The sequence below is a fragment of the Triticum aestivum genome, chromosome 1D, assembly GCF_018294505.1.
Source record: "Triticum aestivum cultivar Chinese Spring chromosome 1D, IWGSC CS RefSeq v2.1, whole genome shotgun sequence".
Lineage (NCBI taxonomy): Eukaryota > Viridiplantae > Streptophyta > Magnoliopsida > Poales > Poaceae > Triticum > Triticum aestivum.
Genome location: NC_057796.1, coordinates 37,859,308 through 37,866,283, shown reverse-complemented (window position 1 = coordinate 37,866,283; position 6,976 = coordinate 37,859,308).

The window sequence follows — 6,976 nt, the reverse complement described above, 5'->3', positions numbered from 1 at the left end:
AGCCGGCCCCCGCGGCCCGAGCCGGCTCCGCCCGCGCCCCGCCTCCTTCTTCCTCCCACGGCGCCGAAGCCCTCCGCCGCCATCGCCGCCGTACCCGCCGGTGCCGCCGCCCGCAACCGCGGCCACCGCGCCCGCCGAGGTCGCCGGCGCCGCCCGCGACCGCACCTCCCTCTTCCCCGCACCCGGATCCGGTGGCCCCCTCCTTCCTCGGCGTCCCCCGGCCTCCTCCCGAGCTCCTCCCGCTCCGGCCAAAGCTCCGGGGAGCCGCCGCCTCCAGCTCCCTCGAGCCAGATCCGATCGGGTCGAACCCTAGGGTTGACTTCTGTTTCCCCCGAAATTCTCCAAGTCTTTAAGTTTTTGCATTACATGCTCATGTTCATCACATCATAACTCTCTGCATATAGCTCCGTTTCATGCATGTAATATATCGAAATGTTCTTCTCGAGATGCTCTTCATTTTGTTCCATTGTGCCATGTTCATTTGAGTCCATCTTGATGCCAAATCTCTGGTGCAAGAGTGCTAGTTGCTGTTAACTGCTGTTACTTATCAGAACTTGAGGATTTGTTATTTTTGTTTCATTTAATCTGTGCATCTTATGAGTATGAACTCTACATGTGTTTTGATGTATGCCATGCCATCTTTATAGAGGTGTATTCCATGTATTTTTGTGATCTCTGTGGTGAGTAGCACAAGCGAACTAGGCTCCGTAATGTTTCTGATTTCAGGGACAGTGATTTCTCCAAGTCTGTGACTGCTGTTATTTTGTTGCTATGTATCCATGTGGCTACAGAGATATCCATGCTCCTTTTGGAGATGTTCAGTAAGGATGTTTTCTAGATAATGTTGTAGTTGATCCATTCATGCCCTTTTTGCAATTATGGAGTGCCATAGCATGACTCAATCTTGCTCTATTTTTGCTATAAAATATTTCTGCCAGATTGTTAACATGATATTCAATTTTGCCAAGCTTGTTGTAGTTGATAAATACACCCTATGTATTTTCTCTTGCCATGTATAGCTTCATAAACATGCCATCTTGCTGTAGGTATGCTTGTCTTGTCATTAATTGCTTTGTGTTGAGTGAATTAAGCTCACCTAGATGCCTTCATATTATTGTTTCTGCCATGCTCTGTTTTCAAGTCTGAAACCTGTTAACGGAACTTGCTATGTTTACATGGTTGCCATCATATCTTCTGGTCCTTTTTGGCTTATGGTCAGTAAGGGACTTTTGTCATATGCATTTAGTAGATTACTTCCATGCCTTGTTTTGCTATGTTAAGTTCCTGTAGCATGTTGATTTCGTGCTCTGAACATTGCTACCTAATGCTGTTCCAGTCATGTCCAGTAATTTCACCAAGTCTGCGAACCTGTTATCTTTTGCACTTTTGCCATGCTTGTTTGAACCTTCTGTTGTGTGATCTAGCCGTGGCTCAGTGTTCATCTTTTGTCAAGCATCTCCTGTAGATGACTGACATATTCTTTGTTGCTATGTTGGAGTACTGTAGCATAGTTGCTTGTTCCATTTTAAGTGCTATCATGCTGTTAATCGCAGATTAGAGTCATTCTTGTTTTGCTTGCCATTTGCAAACCGTGCATCCGTTTTCGGTGATCTTTATATCGATTTCGACCGAAATCATCTCATCTTTACAGTGGCATGCTTGGTTTGCCAAGTTACTGCCTTGTTCATCATTTTTCTTCCGGAGCACGCATATGCATCACATATCATATCTTGCATATCATGCATGTTTTGCATCATGTTGCTTGTGCATTTCCCGTGATTGATTGTGGTTCCGTTGCTTGTGTTCTTGTTTTGGGTAGAGCCGGGAAACGAGTTCGTGAACGAGGAACCTGTTGAGTACGCTTACGAGGATCAAGCTTTCGACAACTCTGAGAACCTTGCAGGCAAGATGACCATACACTCGAAATCACTTCTATCTTTGCTTTGCTAGTTGTTCGCTCTATTGCCATGCTGCGCTACCTACCACTTTCTATATGATGCCTCCCATATTGCCATGTCAGCCTCTAACCATCCTTTCCTAGCAAACCGTTGTTTGGCTAAGTTACCGCCTTTGCTCAGCCCTTCTTATAGCGTTGCTAGTTGCAGGTGAAGTTGAAGTTTGTTCCATGTTGGAACATGGATATGTTGGGATATCACAATATCTCTTGTTTAATTAATGCATCTATATATCTGGTAAAGGGTAGAAGGCTCGGCCTTATGCCTGGTGTTTCGTTCCACTCTTGCCGCCCTAGTTTCTGTTATACCGGTATATGTTCCTTGAGTTTGCGTTCCTTACGCGGTTGGGTGATTTATGGGACCCCCTTGACAGTTCGCCTTGAATAAAACTCCTCCAGCAAGGCCCAACCTTGGTTTTACCATTTTCCACCTAAGCCTTTTCCCTTGGGTTTTCGCGAGCCCGAGGGTCATCTTTATTTTAACCCCCGGGCCAGTGCTCCTCCGAGTGTTGGTCCAAACTAGAGCATCGTGCGGGACCGTCCCTTGGCAACTTGGGTTACGTCGGTACCTGTACGCTTAGCTTATCTTGTGTGCCCTGAGAACGAGATATGTGCAACTCATATCGGGATTTGTCGGCACATCGGGTGGTCTTTCTGGTCTTGTTTTACCATTGTCGAAATGTCTTGTAAACCGGGATTTCAAGACTGATCGGGTCTTCCTGGGAGAAGGTTTATCCTTCGTTGACCGTGAGAGCTTATGATGGGCTAAGTTGGGACACCCCTGCAGGGTATTATCTTTAGAAAGCCGTGCCCGTGGTTATGAGGCAGATGGGAATTTGTTAATGTCCGGTTGTAGAGAACTTGCCACTTGACTTAATTAAAATACATCAACTGCGTGTGTAGCCGTGATGGTCTCTTCTCGGTGGAGTCCGGGAAGTGAACACAGTTTGAGTTATGCATGAACGTAAGTATTTCCAGGATCACTTCTTGATCATTTCTAGCTTCGCGACCGTTGCGTTGCTTCTCTTCTCGCTCTCACTTGCGTATGTTAGCCACCCTATATGCTTAGTGCCTGCTGCAGCTCCACCTCATTACACCATCCTTTCCTATAAGCTTAAATAGTCTTGATCCCGCGGGTGTGAGATTGTTGAGTCCTCGTGACTCACAGATTCTACCAAAACAGTTGCAGGTGCCGACGATGCCAGTGCAGATGACGCAACCGAGCTCAAGTGGGAGTTCGATGAGGAATGTGGTCGTTACTATGTGTCTTTTCCTGATGTTCAGTAGTGGAGCCCAGTTGGGACGATCGGGGATCTAGCATTTGGGGTTATCTTATTTTCATTTGGATTTGACCGTAGTCGGTCTATGTGTGGATTTTGGATGATGTATGATTTATATTTATGTATTGTGTGAAGTGGCGATTGTAAGCCAACTCTCGTTATCCCATTCTTGTTCATTACATGGGATTGTGTGAAGATGACCCTTCTTGCGACTAAACCACAATGCGGTTATGCCGCTAAGTCGTGCCTCGACACGTGGGAGATATAGCCGCATCATGGGCATTACAAGTTGGTAATTAGAGCCATCCCCGACTTAGGAGCCCCCTGCTTGATCGAATCGCTGCCGTTGTTGAGTCTAGAACAAAAATGTTTTGAGTCTTAGGATTATATATATCGGAGAGTAGGATTCTTTTTACTCCTCAGTCCCTTCGTCGCTCTGGTGAGGTCTCCTGACGTAGAAGTTTTGACTCTTCTCTCCTCAAATTTCACTAAAAAAATTTAGGATCACGCGGGTATCTTAGAATCGTTACGATGGTTTTGTGACGAGAACATTGTTCTTGGTGCCTCCTGACATTTTGGGGTTGTGGCAGTGTCCCGGGGAGTTGAGCTACGAGGTGTTGTCGTCACAATTTTATCGTTGCAGTTCTGGAATACCTGAGTTTCGCCGACATTGAAATCTCTTTTATGCAGTTGTTGGTGAGATCACCTCGACGCCACCCAGTACTGGGGCGGGAGTTCGGGAGTATTGCCATAACTCGTATAACGGATGCTTTTCGAAGGTTGAGGTACACGATTTCCAAAGGTTTCTTGGTTATGTGTTGACAGATGGATACAGCTGGATCTAGGGATTGCTAGTTTAGGTGATATATTTTGTGTCCCATGTATCCCCAACACCAGATTGCATAACCAGAAAGATTCGGGAGTTTATAAGTGGGAATTCAAGTAGCTCCTAGGATATCTTTCTAACAGACGCATGATATGAGATTGGGGTTCGACGTCTAGTGGTCCGCCTTTCCACTGTTGGTTTTACAGTGGTCTCGTAGTGTCTTAAAGAGTCCTTGGCTATGCCGACTCGGGGACGCTTCATATGTCATGTGCACTGCCTTGTACATGATGGTGCTGTACGATCGAGCCCGTGCGGGCCCCACCACGAAAACTTCGGACGAAATCTCTATCATATGTTTGTTCCGGCTTATTCTGCAAGCCAATACTTTGTTTTGTTTTGATTTGTGGTATTCGAGTTGCTTCGAAGGCAAATGTTGATTCCATACCTTTTTCTAAGTGGCTTCTCAACTTATGGAAGTGTGATGATTTACTCTGGAATTCATTCGTTCATCCTCGTTCGAATGTTTATTGTGAAGACTATATGTTGCAATTTCTATCCGTTGATTCTACTTGTCTATTTCTCTATCAAGATGCTAATGGATGTCACCCTCTTCAGGATGGCTCCGCCAACGCGTCAGAATCCGGAACGCAATGAAGGGAGTCAGGCGAACCCTCCGCCACCACCTCCGCCTCCGGAGGCATGGCAAGCTATCATGGCAGCCACCAACGCCAATGCTCAGATGATTCTGCAACTCTTGGAAGAACGCACCCAAGGGCAAGGCAATCAAGGAAATCAAGGCCAAGGCAACAATCAGCCTCACTTCGCTAACCTCAACCAGTTTCTCGCAAATCAGCCCAAGTCTTTCAGCTACTATGCCGAGGCCACAGATGCCGATGATTGGCTCGTGGACATCAACAAGCATTTTGAATGTAGCAATGTCAGGCCTGAGGACTTTGTCAAGTTTGCTTCTTTTCAACTCAAGGATCAAGCTGCCGAGTGGTACCAACAATACAAAGATTCCAGAGGAGGTCGTGTGATTACCTGGGATGATTTCCGTCGAGACTTCAAAGCTCACCACATTCCACAAAGTGTTGTTGAGAGCAAGCGTGAGGAGTTCCGCAATCTCAAGCAAGGCAGCATGTCCGTGTATCAATACAATACTCAGTTTCAGAAACTCGCTCGCTTCGCTAAGCAAGACGTTCCTGATGAAAAGAGCATGATCTATAAATTCAGAAGTGGCCTCAGAGAAGATCTGCAATTACCTCTCGTGATTTTTGAGCCGACCAAGTATGATGATTTCTACAATATGGCTCTGAAGCAAGAGGCTGCTCAGCTCAAGTGTGAGGCTTCTAAGAAGAGAGTCAGGGACGCAGTTCAGTCTTCTTCTTCCTCACTAGTGGCTGCTAAGCAACAGAAGTTCTGGTTGCCTCCTCCTCCTTCGTTTCGTCAGCCTTACCAGCAGAAGAACAAAGGTGGCCATGGATCTTCCCACTCTTCCAACTCTGGCTATCAGAACAAGTCTCAGAATCAAAGCTCCAAAGGCGAATGCTCCTTATCATCGTCCACTCTCGGAGGTGACTTGCAACAAGTGTCAGCAGAAAGGTCACTATGCTAACAAGTGCTTCAACCAAAGGCGCCTTCCGCCTCCTCCTCGTGTCAGATCTTCCAGCAATGCAGTGGTCAAGCATAATCCCAAGTCTACAAAGGTAAACATGATGAATGCAGCTCAAGCGGAGGAATCTACTGATGTGATAATGGGTAATCTTCTTGTTAATGACTTTCCTGCAAAAGTTCTTTTTGACACTGGTGCATCGTGTTGTTTCATGTCAAGATCATTTGTTGCAAAGCATGATTTCATTTCGGAAATGTTGGAAAAACCCATGGGAGTTGTTTCTCCGGGCTCTTCTATGAGGGCTACCACAATGATTCCGCATGTTTCTATCAAGATGGGCAACTATAAATTTCTGTCTAAACCTTTTGTTCTTGGTGACACGGATATTGATCTAATTCTCGGGATGGACTGGCTTTCTAAGCACAAGGCTCAACTTGATTGTGCTGCCAGGGAAATTCAATTGACACACTCTTCTGAGGATGTGATTATTTATGCCGCTCGTGATAAAACCATTCGGTTGTTTTCTCTCAATGAGAAGGGCAAATTGAATGCCACCTCTCAAATTCCAGTCGTTTGTGAGTATCAAGATTTCTTTCCAGAAGAGCTTCCGGGTATGCCTCCTCACCGGCCAATTGAGTTCGTTATCGATCTTGAGCCCGGCACTGAACCCGTTTGCAAGCGTCCTTACAAGCTTGGACCCAAGGAGCTGAAGGAATTGAAGAAACAGCTCGATGAACAAGAGCGTCTGGGTTTCATTAGACCGAGTTCAGCTCCATGGGGTTGTGGTGTTCTTTTTGTCAAGAACAAGGATGGCACGGAACGACTTTGTGTCGACTACCGTCCATTGAACAAGAAGACAATCAAGAACAAGTATCCACTTCCCAACATCAATGAGCTATTCGAGCAACTCAAAGGTGCTAAAGTGTTCTCCAAGCTTGACCTTCGTATGGGTTATCATCAGATTCGCATTCATGAAGAAGATATTCCCAAGACAGCATTCAGAACAAGTTTTGGTTCTTATGAATATACTGTCATGTCTTTCGGCCTTGTCAATGCTCCTCCAACATTCTCTCGGATGATGAATTTCATCTTCAACCCCTATACCAATGAATTCGTCCTGGTGTATCTCGATGATATATTGGTCTTCTCCAAGAATAAGAAGGATCATGCCAAACATTTGCGATTGGTGCTCGACAAGCTAAGAGAGTATCAATTTTATGCGAAGTTTTCCAAATGTGAGTTTTGGCTTGATGAAGTTCTTTACCTTGGTCATATCATCTCTGCCAAGGGCATCACTGTTAATC